The sequence below is a fragment of the Onychomys torridus genome, chromosome 19 (assembly GCF_903995425.1).
Source record: "Onychomys torridus chromosome 19, mOncTor1.1, whole genome shotgun sequence".
Classification (NCBI taxonomy): domain Eukaryota; kingdom Metazoa; phylum Chordata; class Mammalia; order Rodentia; family Cricetidae; genus Onychomys; species Onychomys torridus.
Genome location: NC_050461.1, coordinates 28,254,769 through 28,273,651, shown reverse-complemented (window position 1 = coordinate 28,273,651; position 18,883 = coordinate 28,254,769). Strand labels below are relative to the sequence as shown.

At 36.1% G+C, this 18,883-nt stretch overlaps 1 protein-coding gene across 1 annotated transcript in view; it reads right to left on the bottom strand.

Moving 5' to 3' along the window:
- Positions 1 to 18,883, bottom strand: part of Lama2 (laminin subunit alpha 2) — a 577,324-nt gene that overhangs the window by 91,563 nt on the left and 466,878 nt on the right.

The window sequence follows — 18,883 nt, the reverse complement described above, 5'->3', positions numbered from 1 at the left end:
ATTTGTTTATCAGTTCTAGTAACATTTTTACAGATCATAATGGCTGTTACACTTAGACACCATGAACATGGTTGTACATTGCTTTCAGTATGGGTGACTTTTATTTCCTGTTTTCCTGCCTATTGGGCTGACTGTGGTCTGCAGTATGATATTTCCCTTTTCCTGAACTAGGAAGAAAACTTTGAAACATTTTACTCTGAAGTATGATGCTGGCGAAGGGTCTTCTTTTATGCAACAGACCTTCTTAGCAAGTAGGTAGAGAAGTTCTCTTAGTCACAGTATGCTTAGAATATTTTTAAGAAATGACTTTGGATGTGTTGCTTTTCATTTCTTTAATTAATATTTTAAAACATATTGTTTGAGTTTTCAAATTTACCTATTCTGTTCCTATAATTAACCTTATTTATAAACACTGTATAATACTTTTAATGAATAGTTAAAATGATTTGATATATTATAATTTCATCAAGAACTTTTATACATGCTTTCATGAAGAAAATCAGTCTATACTTTTGTTTTTATTTAATGACGTTGCCTGGTATTTGTATAACAGTAATATTAGACTGATAAAATGGTGTGCATGATTCTCCCTTGTTATAAAACTATTCTAATATTTGTTTATTTGTAGGTGACTTTTGAACTTTATAATTTGTAAAAAAAAATTATCTAATCCAGTAAAATTACTGGATTATTGGCACAGCATCACATAAATATATCCTGAGTTTCTTTTCCTTTCTGCAGAAGGTACAGTGACATCACATCTTTTATTGCCAGCTTTGGTGATTACTAACCTGGCAGCACGGCTAGCACCTTTTGATGCTCCAGCTCACATTGCACCTTTTGTCCTGTAGCAAGTCTGCATCTTTTCTGGCTGATTTCCTTACTGCCAGTGGGTTTTGTTTTGTTTCTTCCTTCACGTTTGCCTTTTACAATATCTTATGCCCTTTTATTCCAACAATCTTATTTTTCATGAATTTTAGGAGCCTAGGGATTTCTCTAGAGCTATAGTTTACTATTCCTCACTGACATGTAAGGAGATAAGTGATGTATGAAGGCATGCAGGGGATATAGCAGAAGCAGTGTCAGGAAAGCAGAGAAGCAAGGGATCTTGATGCACGGTTGAGTGAACAAGTATTTCTGTTCCATGGGCCTGTGGAGTGTGTAGACTTACCATAAAGTAAAACTATTAGACATGACCTTTCCATAACATTTGAAGTCAGATTAGGGGTATTGGGAAATGAGCAACTGGAGCCATTAACAGTTTCAGAGTTGGTGAGTAGGATCATTGCTATAATGAAAGACATTGAAATGAGCAGTTACAGGAGGCAAGGAGCCCTAAGTTGGCCATTGTAATAGGCCTGTGGAATTGAGAGGTTTGGATTTACAAAATATAGAGAAATAAAAAGGCCTTAATGTTTTCAGACAATCTTCCAAATATTAAACAGCTGATGGCATGCAACTGTCAGTTACCAGAAATCTGCCAAGACCCAGGTTGGAAAGACAGGCTTTCATATGATAAGGGAATGGAAAACACTAACATCTTATGGATGAACAGAACTGTTTCAACTCATTGGAATTTGGAGAGACCCTTTCCAACATTGCTTAGTAAGTCACTGGAGCACAGCAACAGAATCAAGACAGGTGATGAAGCAACATTCTCTAAGCTAATTATACCTCATGCATATTGATGAGCATCGCATCTGAGTTTCTGAGCTGTGTCTACAGCATATGTGAAATATGAGTGGGAGTCTCAGAGTTGAAAGATACTGTGTTTCTTCCTTTTAAAGATTGTACCTTTGTAAATCTGTTCTTTTGTTCTCTCTGAGTGTATGCTTATAAATGTGTGTGTTACATAGAAACATAATTATATAAAATTTACTGTCATTTAAAATAGAATTTATTTCATGTATGTGTCTATATGAATTATTTATTCATAGTTATTTAATATGAAGTTTAAGAGTTTAAGACAAGTAGTAATGCCGGGCGGTGGTGGCTCACGCCTTTAATCCCAGCACTCGGGAGGCAGAGCCAGGCGGATCTCCGTGAGTTCGAGGCCAGCCTGGGCTACCATGTGAGTGAGCTCCAGAAAAGGCGCAAAGCTACACAGAGAAACCCTGTCTCGAAAAACCAAAAAAAAAAAAAAAAAAAAAAAAAAAAAAAAAAAGACAAGTAGTAAATGTATTTAAAAATTGAAATGGTAAATGTCATAAAGATTTGACCAAGAGTTACCTGCACTTTGATGTTAGTTTTATCCTTTGTTAAAAGTGTGTAGTAACTCATATTGAAACAAAATTATATGGATACAAAATTAACTTATTAATTTGTGCAGCACGTGCTTTTGCTTGTGTCCACAGTGGACATTCCTGCTTATCCAGAATGGGAAGGCAGCAGTTTTTCCTGATGAAACTGGAGTGGAGTGGAGGAGATAGACAGATTCAAACATCACCATCAAAGAACAAAATGACCTTTGCCACTAGGGATCACAAGCATGTCACCCAGAGTTTGTTTGTCAGGGAACAAGGAAGAGGGATGGGAATGTGAAGGGAACCCTGAAGGTAAGTTACAATTTGTTAAGTAGGGAAACTGCCTTAGTGATTTATTCTTTGAAAGCTTAAACGTCGTTTATGTTGCTTTCTGTATTAGACTTTTATGATGTTCCCCAAATAAATTTATTAGAGATAAATTTTCTGAGTTTGTTGGAAGTTGGCTATTTGAATACATGCAGAATACTCATTTTTATTTTTTAATGGAAGTAGTAACTGACAGTGCTATTCTGTTTATGAAATGACTAATTTTAGATGACAAATTGCACTCTTACTGAAGAGGAAATGTGCCAAGATAATATGCTAGCTTACATGATTTTAAATTTAAAATCTTTCCATTAAAGAAAACTATTTAAAATGTAAAAGTCATGTGTAATGTTGGTAATTAGGTGCAATATGTTTACATAAAATATGTAAAGAGGAAATTATATTCTTTGTGACGTTAGACTACTGAGAAAAATTAAGAGCAATGTACTGTTTTATAATGAATTGTCAGAAAGAAATGAGGGAATCTACCATTATTTATACTTTAAAAGACGTAATTTTTGAGACTATTGCTAAAATATTTTTTGAAGTTAGTTGCTATATAAAGTTACAAATTAGTTTCACTGAAAAGACACACTTATGAAAAAGTATTACCATAAGAAGTATGGACAGATAGACAACAGCATTATAAAGTAATCATTTGTGGTGAGTGGGACTGCACAGTTTTACATTGTTCCCTCTTCCTTGCCTGTATTTCATATTTTTTAATAAAATACGCATGAATTGTCTTTACACTAGTATTACAAAGATCGTATCCATAAAATAAGGAAATCATTGTGTATCAATTTAAATATAGTTTTTAAGCTAAATTTTTCTTCTTGAACTTTCACTTAGCATCATTAGTGTATTTGTGTATGTTCAATGTGAGTATGTTCGATTTGAGTACAGGTGGTCCATGCATGTCATGGCTCACAAGTGGGTGTCAGAGGACAGCTGGAGTCGGGGGTCTCCCTCCACTCTGAGACCAATGAGTTGGACTTAGGTTCTCAAGCTTGCATGGCAAACACTTCTACTTGCTGAACTGTCTGGCTGGCCCTAATAGCATGTTTTTAAAGAAGTAGTAACTAAAAAGAAAGAGTGGATTAAAAATCAGTTAAGAAGTAACTCTTAGGAGAGGGCTATGATCAGAGCAAAGTGATACATTTTAGATTCCTGGATACATCACATCGTGGATCCTAGGATGTAGAGAGGCTGAGTGAGTCCTTGTGAAGACTAAAAGCAACAGAATACACAGAGATTGGGGGGATCCCTAGCACTGCTTCTGGGAATCTGAGTTCATGGCTGACTTTTTAGCTTGATGAGAACACTAAAAAACCCATCTAAATGGAGAACTTAAATAGAAAAGGATCTGATATTTTGTCAAATGTCTCAAGAAATTAAAACAGAAGAGTACATAAGAATGGCTTTTCTCCAGTCCCACAATCTCTTTAGCTCATCTGAGTGCCACAGTTTACTGTCAACGTGGCAGGCCCTGGGATGGCTATACCTTTGCTAACATTTGATACTGTCAATTTTTAAATATACCCATTGTTGGGTCATGAAATAGCACTGGCTTTCCTGCTTCCAATTGATAATTATGTAGTCATTGACCTAAGTGTGTATATTATGTATAAAGAAAATTAGCCAGGTCCTGGTGGTCTAATGAAGCTGGTTTTCACACACAGACTAGTATGGACTGTGCACCTTAGATCCTTACTGACATTTTCGTGTTTGCTGTTGTGGAAAACGTTTAGTTCTCAGATATGATGCCAGTTCACTAATGAAGATGAATCAATGCTGTTCACCAGTTTCACTGACACATTCAACTGTCACATCAAGTGTGGATTTCTATTATTTCCCCATGAACATTACATGGGTCTAAGTGTTAATTCCTAAAATTGTAGAAATGCGTGGAAAGACCCAGTTATTGTTTTAATAACTATTATGTTACTACTGAGGGAATAAAAACAAGAACCACCTCCCCAAGAAAACCAAATAAGGCCTGTTTTAAAAATGTATGCAGCATGGCTTACACCATATAATATTTGGACTATCATCACTTACCCAATTATTTCTGTAGAAAATACCACAAAATCACCTTACTAGTCTTTATATGTTGTGTTTTATCCAGTTATAGAAACAAAATTTAAATAAGATGTACTGAACAGAATATGTGACCACACTTCTAAATAAACACTCATTAGCAAAGCTTTAATGTTTAAACACATAACTAGAAGATTCACATTAATTCACTGTCTTACAGTGAATCAGAAGAATCTTGCCAACATGGATTTCAGAAATGCATAAAGCAAAGAATAAATTATTAGGGATAGTAGTAACATTAAAGAAAATGAGAGAATAACACAAGGAGAAACAGAATAAAATAAAGAAAATGAGTAGATTCTATAGGGAATATTCAGCCTTATTTTTTTATTAGTAAGACAAGTAATGAAAAATAAATGTTTATTCCTGGTTTGAGGACAGACAGGAATTTCACTCATCTTTATTTATCCTATATGTTTAATAGTACTATTTACTCATTAATTTTAGTAGATTCACAACAAAAAATGAATTTAATGTCAATGAGCAATGAAAATATAAACATGTTATATCATATACTTACATTGTGGTTCCCAACTATAATAAAATTATAGTTATGAAGTAGCAATGAAATGATTTTATGATTGGGGGTCACAACAACATAAAGAACTGTATTAAGGGTCACAGCATTAGGAAGGTTCAGAATAGCTGGTCTTTATAGTATTATTGAGTTGATTAGACAATTAAGAGATAAGGCCCTGTGTATGATATACATATGTGAAACCGTTAAAGAATTAAAACAATAAACCTTAAAACAGAGGTGGGAAGTCATCAAAAATGCTGCTTCAGAAGGAATTAGCATTTTGTTGTAGGATTCAGTGATTTCTTACAAAAGATTATTATGAAAGAACAAGCTGTAGCCCTTTTCAACTGATTTTGTCTTTAACATTCGATCTCATTCTCTTACACATGTTGCCACCAAGAAGCCACAAGCTCACTGAGCCTCAGGACATTGTCTTTATGATGCCAACTAATTTGAGAATTTCAGTCTCCAAAGTTGTGAATAAATAAAACTCATTTCTTTATACATTTCTTGGCCTTGGTTATTGCATTACAGTAGCAGAGAATGAACTAACTGGTGATTAAAACTTAAATAGAAATGAAGTTATAAAACAATTGCAGAAAACATAAAGGAAGAATTCTGCACATGTGGCCCACATGATTTGTAAAAGCACAGGTGTGAAAACAAAACCAGACAAAGGAGAGAATATCAAACCAAAAATCTATGAAAAAGGGAAGCAATTAACAAATTTTACTGAATGGGAGGAAATATTTGCAAACATACATCTGATAAGGAAGTAGTACACAATAAAGGAGCTCAAATGTCCAAATAATAAGAAAAATAACAAATGAAAAAAAACAAAGAACTGGGGTGTGTCTCAGAAGAAGGGCAGCAGTTTTATGTAAAGAATAGGTAGTATCATTGACCATCAAGGGAATGCAAAGTTAATAATGTAAGCTATTACCTCACATTTTCTAGAATTGAATTAAAAATACATGTTTTATATATATATATATATATATATATATATATATATATATATATGTGTGTGTGTGTGTGTGTGTGTGTGTGTGTGTTTTAGTTTTCAATTAAAAATAGTAAAACTTAAAAGTGAAATTGTAAGGTCTAAGAACTTCATGTACTATAAACATCATGTAGGACATTTAGATTCATAGAGGTATTCAGGTGTGACCTCAAACTACACACACACACACACACACACACACACACACACACACACACACGCATACACACAGAGAGAAAGAGAAAGAGAGAGAGGAGGAAGAGATAGTTTTCTTCTCTGCTCAACTTCTCTATATCTTGCGTCAATATAACTGTTTCATTAATTCTTAAAATCTGTATCATAACTGCTCTCTATTTCTAGTTCTATTGTTTGTGTTTGGACATGGAGGAGGCATCTGGCATTTAGTAGTCACTAACTGTATACAAGGCATAAGAGGGACATCTGGCGTTTAGTAGTCACTAGCTGTATATAAGGCACCACCTATGTGAAAATCACAGAATACTGTGTAAAACAAACTATTCAGGGTAATTTTTGGTTATTCAAATTTTTTTCAATAAGGAGTCTGTGGACAGCATTAATTTTAAATCTAGAGACACTGCATTCAGGGACAAGAAAAGAAGAAATAAAACACTGTCACTACTAGTCAGAAAATGAAGAGAGAGGAGCCACTGGAGAAGATTCCTTGGAATGAGAGGATCTCAGACCTACCCAGAAATACATAGAAAATGCAGATGCTGGGGTACAACTCTAAGTGTCCATCCTGGGGCCAAGAAAAAAGGTCTGATTAGTGCCCAGTGCCATATGTATCCTGGCGTATCCAGTTAAGCAGGGTGCCTTTCTTACTCAGACCATAAGCAGTGGACAATTAAAGGCCCCCAAAACATTTTTTTTTTGAATGGAAAAAGTAAAATGTGTGTGTGTGTGTGTGTGTGTGTGTGTGTGTGTGTGTGTGTGTATTCATATATACATACATACTTAAACTTTGAATTTTCACCAAAGGACTGGTCCTTCTTTACAAGATAGTACCAAGACTGTAGGTCAGGTCATTAGGGAATAGCAATAAGATGGAGGTCTATGGAGAAGAAGATCAAAGAAGCCATCACCTCAGCAGAGGAATCTTCCCTTCTGCAGGATGGACACTGTGATGACCTAAATAAAAATGCCCTCCATAGACCCATAAGGAGTGGCACTATTAGGAGGCCTTGTTGGAGTAGGTGTGCCTTTGTTGGAGGAAGTATGTTACTAGCAGGTGGGCTTTGAGGTCTCAGAAGCTCAAGCCTGGCCAGCGCGTGACTTGTCACTTTCTGCTGCTTGTGGATACAGATGTAGCTCCTTCTCCAGCATTATGTCCACCTGCATGCTGCCATGCTTCCTGTCAGCATGATAACGGGGTAACTAAACCTCTGAAACTGTAAGCCAACTCCTATTAAATGTTTTCCCTTTATAAGGGTTGCCGTGGTCATGGCATCTCTTCATAGCAATAGAAACCCTAATTAAAATAGGTATTCTTTTCTACCCATATCAACATAGCTCTGTGGGTGTTTCTTGTTCCTTCATCATCTACAGTTATTCTTTACAGCCTCCATACAGAGGAGAATAAAGCAGGGCAGGAATTCACAGGATCTGGAACACATCAGCACACAGAAACAAGTGGGGAGGTTGAGGACCAGAGCCGGCCATGAGAATAAAACTATTCTCCACTGCTATCTGTCTTTCCTCCCTGCAGGGCTCCCCGTCCTCCATTCTGGGGAACTAGCAATCAGAGAGTGTCCTTTAGGGAAAGCCAATGGCTTGTGAGAAAAGGTTTCTTCATTCTCTTAGAACAGCTGTGGGTAGAGATAAAAATCTAAGTATTATTTACAATGACAATGCGATAGTTAAAATGACAGAAGTTGAGAGAAGGAGCAAAGAAGTGAGCAAAAGGGATGGATAAAAGTGCCCAGGACATCATCTTCCATCATCTTACAAATGCGGGACCCACCAGCATGAACAGGAAAAGACACTGTTAGGATGTCTGTATCACTTAGAAAGCAAATAATAAAGTATCTGATCTTAGGCGAATGAAACTTGGGGTATCATGTGCTGTGAGCCATAACTCACTCATCACAGTGGCATTAAAATGATAGCACCAAGAGATAAAAGAGAAGAAACATTTAAAGGATCTGCAAATGGTAGCTCCCAAGGGTGTGAGCTCAGAAGTGAGAAATGTGAGGTTTGGGGGAATTGTAGTTTGAAATGATCAGCCCCCCTCTTAAAATGTATAGCTATGCGAACACATGTGCATCATGAGTTTACAAGAGATAAGAAACTTTGCTTCTAGATCCATTTTAGTCTTACTTTCCTAATTAAAAAAAAAAATAAGGGTTGGGGATTTAGCTCAGTGGTAGAGCACTTGCCTAGCAAGCGCAAAGCCCTGGGTTCGATCCCCAGCTTAAAAAAAATTAAGACTGATCTTATGGCCCTGTTTTAAAATTTTTTCTCTTTGTTTTTACTTTAATTAAACCATTTAATTAGATGATAGTTCAAACATACAGGGGAGAAGAGAAATGTAGACATGTGCAGTCTCCTTCTTCACATCAGAAGCAGGATCTTCCTGCCTTATTCATCTAGAGCTTTCAGTTCTCTATGTTTCAATACAATTCATAATGTTTTACTTAAAGTTCCTCATTTCTATTTAAAGGATTGGCATATACATAAATAAGAAAGAAGGGAGGGAGGGAGGGAGAGAGAGAGAGACAGAGACAGAGACAGAGACAGAGACAGAGAGAACCTCTTCTCTCTGGAATTGGATAAATGACTAAGGTCAAGAGCACACACTGCTTTTGCAGAGCACTGGAGTTAGGATCCCAGCCACCATACCAGCCAGCTCCCAAGCTCCTTGTAAACCCAACTCCAGAGCATCCTCTTCTGGCCTCTGTAGGTACCTGCACATATATAACATACATTCACGGACACACACACACACACACACACACACACACACACACACACATAAATCTTAAAACCGGCAAAAATTACTGTTTGACATATAATTTTGCACTCAAGATTCTTTTCAGTTTTATAAAATAAGTTGGGGACCCTTGCCTTCTATTCATGTGCTTTGGGATGTTTTATTTCTGGGGTCCTTGAATTGATGGTAGATGTTATCATTTGACTGTAGGTAAGCTGTGAACTACTGATGTAATTGATTTGATAGAATTCTTTTGAAGTCTTTGGCCTTGTTTTTGAAAAAAAAAAATTGCTCTAGATTTACTTGCCACTACATCTGAGTATTTAGAATAATCTGAATAAAGCTGCTGGGGATTCTAGTGTATACATGTTGAGTTTTGAATCTGCATGGTCTCAAGCAGCTATGAGCTATTCATTCCTAATCCTGCTCCTGTGTCTGCTCAATATTCCCTGCCTTCTCTGTTAATGTGCCCATATGTTTGAAGAATCAGCTTTCTATTTTGTTAATTCTAATGTTTTTTCTATGTCATAAATTTCTGCTTTTATGTTTATTTCTTCTTTCATACTTTTTAAATGCCTTGAATAGAGCTTTAGATTTAATAATTTTTTTTCTCTGTCTTTTCCCAACATCTTTGGGTAATTATCAGTTTATTTGTCAAGTTATTTTTTGCTGTGTTAAGTATTTAGTGATTTCAAAATATTCTGTGTCCTTTGACTCTTGAAATATTTAAAAGTATGTTTTAAATCTTGAACTTAGATTTATTTGTCTTTTGTCTATGTGCAGATGCTTGCATGTATATCATGTGTGTATTCCTGGTAAATGTGGAGGCCAAAAGCGGCCCTTGGATCCTCTGGAATGAGAATTACAGACAGTTGTGAGCTGCCATGTGGGTGCTGGGAACAGAACCTAGGCAAGAGCAGCCAGTATTCATAAGTAACATCTCTAGCCCTGTGATGAACTTGTTTTACATCGTTTTTGTCAGTTTTTAATTTTACTGTCTATGATGACAGTCTGTGGCCTGGATGCCTTCAGATCATCATGTGTTTCTGGAACAATCTTTGAGCTCTACTTCATGGTTTTTTTTTTTTTTTTTTTTGTGTGTGTGTGTGTGTGTGTGTGTGTGTGTGTGTGTGTGTGTGTGTGTGTGTTAAATTCTATGTGTACTTTAACTACTGACACGTGCAGAATCAACTATCTAACTGTTGCAAGGTTCCACAAGGCCATTCACTATTCCTGTCTACAGGACTCTGCAAACCTGCATGCCTTTATTTCTCTGTCTAATCTGTCAGTTTTTAAGAGGCATGCTAAAGGCCCTCATGGCAGAAATAATGGATTTTTTTCTCATTCTGATGTGTCTGTCTTTACTCTCAGGCTCTTCTGTTTTGCTCAGTCTGGAAGGAGGGGACTGGACCTGCCTGTACTGAATCTACCAGGTTTAAATGAATCCCCAGGGGTGCCTTGATCCTGGAGGACATGGGAATGGAGGGGAGGGGCTGGGGGAAGGCGGGGTGGGGGGGGTGGAGGCGGGAGGGGGAGGACAGGAGAACCCATGGCTGATGTATAAAATTTAAAACACATAAAAAAAAAAAAAAGACCTTGGGAGTTCTCCAGGCTTGACTTCTCCTGCTAAGTTGTTCTTTTCATTCTATTCTAATGAGTTTATTGTTGTTCCCTAATAACGCCTTTTGGAAACTTTAAAGCCGATTGTGACTGTTACTGTTAGCCGTGTGTTCCTGCATTTTTTTCTCATTGGTTTCCCTGCTTTGTTGCCGGATTTGTTATCTTTCGGATCCTTCATTTGCAATCTTTTCTTAGGCTCACAGTGTATTTAGTGGTATTTTGTGTAAGCTATAACAATTCGGATCCAGTAGGAAAATCACTCTAACCTGACTGAACATTTTAGTCTTTTTGCATTTAATTCTAAAGACAACTTGCATGGCAGACTGTTGATTCTCATCAACATTTTTGTGCTTTCTTTATTCTTAGCCTCCCATACGGCTCTACTAGAGAGCTACTTAATTTTGGTCCATGCACTCTTGACCACATGTGCCCAGGTCGTGGACCATATGGTGAGAGCTGGAATGGTGCTTTTCCTCTCTGCCAGGACAGTCTTGGAGCCTGTGTAGTGTGCCGTAAACTGTGAGGAGGACAATGACTGCACCTTGCACACCGGACTGTGACTTAACGCACAGACTTGAATTGTGTCCAGGTCTGAAATTTCTGGAATTATTCGCAACAATTAGAGAAAGCTATTCTGGCTTCTGTAATTGGATTGATTGAATTGTATCATATTTTGATCACAGGTACACGTATGTTCCCATACATGTGCGATAGTTTTCCTTTTGTCTGTTCTGTCTTGTATGGAATAGGTTAAAGATTGTTCTTCTGATCACATTGTTTTTCTTTCTTCTTATATAACATGTTTGGCTTTTTGTGATGGCTATTCTGGTGTCAATGTGGCTAGGCTATGGCTCCCTCCCAGTTTCTGATTCAAAGCAATACTATATCTCTGCTTCTTAAGCTATGGTTTGTGCAATGTGAGGGCCACTAAAACTTTGACAGCAATACTAGGTCTCTAAATGTGCACCAACCAAAACTTAATTCAAAGTCAAACATGTAAAAACGAATCCCAGGCATGTATGTGTGGTGCCACACTGCTCAGCTTTACTGCAGCCTTGGTTCTGAACACATTGATATGCACACTTTGCATTGTGGATTCTTGCATATCACACTACACCAGTGAAACGTGACCATTCATATTTGAGACTATTGTATGTCACAAATTGCAGTGTTTTGATTATACATATGTTTTCTTCTTGTATAGAAATGTGATGGTTTATAGAAAAGGAAAAGTTTTAATATTTTCTGTCTTTAGTATGTTAGTAGCAAATTATTTTATGTCTTTGATTTATTGTGTTTAGAGTGCTTGACTTTAAAATGTGCTGTTTGAATTGCTGACTTGAATTGCAAAAAACATCATTACATAAAATTTTGTTTGGGACTAGGACAGAGTTTCCAACAATTTCTTAAAGGTTACTAAACATACTTTTGCCATTTTGAGGACATGTTTACGTAAAGTGTTCTCAGTACTGCCAATTATAAAATAAAAATATTAATTATCTCTGAAAATATTAACAATTTTCTATGTTCTGCTATATTAAATATAGAGTCCAGATTTGTTTATGTAAAAATGAACAATGGAACAAACCTCATTGTTATGCAAATTTTTTAGTTTTATGAATAGTAAGATTAAAATAAATGTATGATTTACTTTTAGTAAATGTATGTTTAATATATATTATATATATGATATATATCAAATATTTATCATATTGGTGTATACATAAAATAGATATCACATTTAATAAAAGTCAATCATACATTTATTTTAAAATAATATATATATACATCATTTACTAAAAGTGCAAATATATTTATTATAAAATAATAGTTTTAAAAAAATAATTGTATATATACATACATAGGTGTATATATACATATTACACATCCATAAACTGGAATAATGTAAAACTTCCTTAGGTGAAAGGGGTCAATAAAAGTGTAAGAAGCTTAGTTTAGATGTCGCTATAATGTTATTTTAAAATTGCGATTAAATTTTAATTCAGTAGATTTTCTGTAAACCATATTACTCTCCATGATATAGGAGAGCTCTGTGACAGGAGCTGAAGGTCCTTCTTAAGAGAAAAGACTGAGGTTCCTTTACAGAGATTTTTTTTTTTTTCTATCTCCCTTTGGAGTCAAGATGGCAGCATGCCTTCTTCCTGGGGCTCTGGACTGCTGGTCTGACCTGTAGTTCCGGCATTTGTCTGATCCCACAACTTCATGAGCCAACTGTTTATAATATCTCTCTGTAGCCAGTCATGAGCCACTACAATATTTTCCTAATAGGATTATATATGTCATGGTGCTTGCACACCACATCAGCTAGTGTGACATCAGAGTCATGGCATTCCATATGAGCTGATGGTGAGCAAATGCCTAATACTGCATTTCTCAGAACAGTAAATATGAATCAATACTGAGATGGTATTTGCTCTACCCTATGACCTCAGGCTATAGGGCCTGAAGGAAGTCGTGCGTGCTTCCTGCCCTTGTGCATGACCTCTTATAAGGGAAGGGAGAAGGTGGATTCGTTCCTAGTCAGATCAGAGTATGACTTCAGCTGTCTACTCTGTTCCATATTTGTGAATGTATTTCCTCAATTTTATATCTTAATAAATTCTGTTACTCATTTAATAGACTCATATGGATTGATCATAATATGATACCTATGTCTAATCAGTTCTATTTCCCTGGAGAAATATAGTGCTATTATTTTTATTCCTTTACAAGTATTTTCAGTATTATAAAGCTCATACATCATAAAGATTATAGGTGGTCAGCTCTTTTATTCTCCTGTTCCAAATTCAAGAACCCTAAAAACTTTGAACTGACCACCTGACTTAGTTCCCTCTCACCACCCACATTTGGTCCTTCCATTTTCGTTCCATGCATTACTAATTGCTGCCATTATGTCTTTCAGATTTACACACATCTATTATTTTGTTTCTTTGTTTCTCTTTCATTCCCATGCTCTTTTGAAGCACACTTTGTGGAAGTTTTAGTTAGTAAAGTGATTTTGTTATTCAGATATTTCCCCTCACTTAGAGGCCACAGAAAAGTAAATTGTCACAGGTGCAGTTTGTTTCTTAGACATTTCAATCCAAAACAAAGGAAAGGTTCCTTGAGGTTCCTGTGGATTTTCATTCTCTTGTGTTAGCATATGATGAGCACTGGGAAGTTGCCTACAAAGAGCAACTCTATTTATATCTCAGGACACAAGTGCCGACATTTGATTCTTAGGCATGTTATACAGAGAATTAATTTACCCACGCTTCACACTTTCTTCCATTTGAATAAATCTCATTGCCCATAGCATTTTTTAAAGATTTATTTATTTAGGTATATGAGTGTTTTGTCTGCATGCTCATCTGCACACTAGAAGAGGACATCGGATCCCATGGGACTACTGTTATAAATGGCTGTAAGCCACTATGTGAGTGCTTGAAATTAAACTCAGTATCTCTGGAAGAATAGCCAGTGCCCATAACCACTGGGCCATCTCTTCAACCTTGGTTGTAGCATTCTTTAGTTTCCTCCATCACTACCTCAATGAGATAATGCATATATCTCAAGTTACAAAGACTTTTTCTGTATTTTATATTTGTCTTAGAAATGCCTGGGAAAGAAACTGCCAGAGAGTTTTAGAATCATATCACCCAAGGAATATGAGTCGTTGCAGAAAATGGGAACTTTGATGTTGGAGAAATTAGAGGTAGATAGTAATAGTATGATGTCTCAGAACCAAAGGCCAGTGCCATGGTTATACATTAAACTGACTCCACACTGGTGCTCAGATACAACTTTGTTACAGCGTGCACCTGGAAGGGTGCTTCTGGATCAGAATGAAGACGACATCCCTCCCCAGAAAGATCTGCGCATCAGCCAATCCCCCAAGGGCTTTAAGAGGATCAAAGATGGAGGAAGAAAAAAAATGTGATTCCTTTCTCTTGCCTTCAGACTTAAACTGTAACATCTAAGCTCATTTTCTATGGCCCTCAGGCTGCAATTCACATTTGGCTCCTGTGGTCTTCAGGTCTTTAAATTAGAACTGAAATATACATCAGGCTCTCTAGCAGACAGGTGGTGGGACTTTTCAGATGTGGGTCTGTTTCTCTTAAATTCTTGTTTGTCTGAATGTCTGCCTACCTACTTATTATCTATCAGTCATTCAATCATCTATATATTTTTATGTGGCACTTATTCTGTTTCTTTGGAGAACTCTGAGTAATGCACCCAGTATGAATTCTTCCCCATCTCTAATACTAACTCTTATCTTAGTAAAGACACGAGTGACTCAAGACAGGAGAGTATTAGGCAACACTGAGGATGGGCATGCAAGAGAAAAGAGAAGAGACAATCAGAGGTAGGAACTGGGAGTCTGACAATGACAGTGACTAAAGTGCACACAGAGGAGGAGGAGGAGGAAGAGGAGGAGGAAGAAGAGAAAGAGGTGTTAGGAGAGAGAGAAAGGGAGGGAGAGAGGGAGGGAGGGAGAGAGAGAGAGAGAGAGAGAGAGAGAGAGAGAGAGAGAGAGAGAACACTTCAGCTTCTTTAAAAGTAATCTTTACAAAGCAAGATCCCTAGAGAAGACTAGGACTTCCATAGAGACTAAGGTAGCACATTCCATCACCTTAGAGAGAGGATGGAGGAAATGTGGACAGTGTGGTGACTCTATTATGTTTAGGACTATGGCTATGGGGTTCATGCACATTAACCTTTGTATACCCTAGATAAGTACACATAGCACCTGAGACCTCTGCAGCAGTAGAGGACAATATAGGGTTCATCCTCAATGTCAATGAACTTGTACATCTTTATGTGACCACTTATAAGACCCAACAGCATGTGAAATCTATATATTCACACACTTGTGATACTGATGGTACAGGTTTTTAAGTTCACTTATGGTATAGAAATTGAAGATATCAATTCTTGATTATGTTAGGATCTTTTAAAACACGGTTTGTTGTTAATATTTTTAATTGTGTGTAAGTGTGTGCCTATTTGCAGGGATGGATTGGGTAAGGGAATTGCATGTTGAATGAAATACCTGTGAGGTCCTGAAGAAGGTATTGTTTGCCCTAGAGTTAGGGTTAGAGGCAGTTATGAGCCAGTGTGGGTTCTGAGAACTGAACTTGGGCCATCTGGAAGAGCAGTACATGCTCTAAACTGCTGACCCATCTCTATCACCTGTCAGGATGTTTTTATAGGATTCAAAGCCAAGAAATTAATTTTAGAAAAATAATTACTAGATTTCCTTATTCCTTTATCTAAAAAGTAACACAGTTCTTTTTCCTTTTGCTTGTATACATCAAAAGAGAAGTATTAAGATTAGAAAGACTGGACTGAGAGAAATGAATATTTTATAATACATTATTTACTTTCAGTTGAACACCAACATAAATATAATATGACTTTTCCCCATAATACCTCAGTTCTTAAGTAATATTTCATCTTGATATTTAAAGAAATTATGTTTTGATACAAGTAGCTGTTATTTCTGATATAATAATAGCACATTATAAACTTAAATTGAATAGAGCCGCTGCCTGCTTATAAGGAATCAACTTCTTATATTTTCAATTCCGTTCTTAATTATCTCTCTATGTTGATAAATAGATTTCAGTGATTTCTAAGGCATGAAGTTGATTTTCTTCATTTCCTCATAATGCTGCTTCCATTATGCCTAGAGCTTACTTCAACCATTCACTTGTTTCTCTTCCTAGGGTATTTTGAATGTTTTCTTTTTCTTTCCCAAATTATCTCACCACCATTTTCTTCTGTGTTTCCATGGGATGTTCTATGACTTCTTCAATAGATCTTTCTCCAGCGCAAGTCCGTACTTTGTTTCTTTGATTTTTCTTTATAATTCATTATAAAAATTTGCTTTTTTTCCTAGATATAATTCACGTGAGTAGAGGGCTCTCCCATACTGCTATTCTTCATTGACTTTCATAGTAAATAATAAATTTGTGCTCCTTTGTTATTTATGATATATATATATATATATATATATATATATATATATATATCACTAACAGCAATATTAGATTTTAGATTTATGGGCTGTTAGGTAACTTCTAAAATGAATGTTGTACAAATATGTTAATTTTCTGAAAGAAATAAACTATATTATAATGACCTCTTAAGATTAAAGCCCTATCTTTTCTGTTCATGAAACCTGCTCCAACAAATTACTCAGGATAGTTCTTTACATGTCCTGATAGGTATTGAATAAATAATTGATTCTCTCTGTCACACACTTTTTCAAAAATTTCATTACTTTTGTAGGCTGTAGAAAGAGAAAAAATAACAATAATGGAGAATGGGATTTGTTTGGGGTTGTTAGCCTGTCAGATATAAGGAGAAGTGAAAAATACTGTGTCAGCATAACCATGAAGGTTTCATATAGGTAAATTAATAGTATTAAATAGTTCTTTAATGCAAAATGTTAGAAAAGGTAAAATAATTACAATAATTTTTAACAATATAAATTATAAATATATATAAATGTATTAATGCATCATGAAACATTCTACTACCTGCTAGCTAAACATTATGCTAAAGGCTGCAAATATTTATCAAACAAAATACAATTTAGATAACAATGGTGAACTTAGAAATTAGGTTCTTAAAGTTATAACAGTACCTATTTAAATGAATACAATTTATGTTAGATTTAAAAAAGAATCATTTTGTAAGAACATTTTCTTCAGTGATTATGTCACTATTTTGAATAAGAAACTGATAGTTTCCCCATTCTTTATTGGATGATCCATACCCATAGGTATATGGGCAGCAGTAACTGGATGTACTGGGTTATAGAAGGAGGAGGAGGAGGAGGAGGAGGAGGAGGAGGAGGAGGAGGAGAAGGAGTGAAAAGAGAGGAGACTTGATGGCAAGAATATATGGGATTGGAGGAAGAAATGGGAGCTGGGTAATATCACATTTCAATGTATACATACAGGAAACTCTTAAGAATAAAGACAACATATTAAATCTAGAAAAAGAAAAATATAGTATATGGCATATGTTTATTCCATGCCAGAGCAAATGCTCACTAATGTTTTATGTAGCAATTATGGACAGCATAGTGATGTTTTCATTATAACCAGAAATGTTCCCACAGAAGAATGTGATAATTATTTCTGATGTCCCTCATGGTCAAGAAAATGTTCAGTATCAAAGCCAGGAGAGTGTCAATTTGTCTCTTGCAAGCCTTAATTTATGCATATTTCTTTTACAAATTTCCAGTAAGTGTTTTCTCTCCAAAATTTTTGATGTTGTTGTAGATTCTCTGTGAAGTAAAATGATTTCAGTGATTGTTCTAAGCATTGTACTTTGCAAGGTCTTTCCCATGAGGCATTTCTTCACCCAGAGCAGTCAGAGGGACACTTACTGGAGAAATTGCTTACACAATGTTGCTCTACACAGTGAAGGAATTTCTACCTTGACTGAAGCTAAAGTTCCTAAACTCTCCATGGGAGACCTTGCCTTGAAGGAGATGGGAATGGGGTTGGGTTGAGGGGAGAAGGCTGGGGATAGAGGAAGAGGGAGGACAGGGCAAACTGAGGTTGGTATGTAAAATGAATAGAAAATCTCTTAATAAAAAAGATTCTAAAGGTAGGTACCCAACTTAGAATCCCAAAGCTCTAAAATATTGGTTCCACGCATACTTTGAACAATGACCAAAAGATAGAGGTTTTCAGCTCATGAAAATAGTCTATATATTTTAGAAACAGATGATCTGGTGTGTTTTTGAAAAGTGCACTTGTCAGTCAAACCCAACATCACGGAATCTAAAGCAGAGGTTCTTTCTCAGGCTACTTTTTCAAAACCAATGCCATTTGGACTAAAGGTGATTAAAGTTCTCTGTGTCAAGTATTATGTTTGTTTATTTTAATTTTGTGCATTGCAGCACAATCTGCCTGGCACTGAGCAGTGATCTCTGAACTCGGACAATAGTAAATGGTGGGTGTCTGCTATGGTAACAGATAGGGGAAAAATACTTAAGCTGGATTATTTTTTTTTTGTGTGTGTGTGTGTGTGTGTGTGAGATTTTCAGTAGACTCATGACAACTACTGCATTTTGCTAGGTTTGCCATGTCTCATTTCAG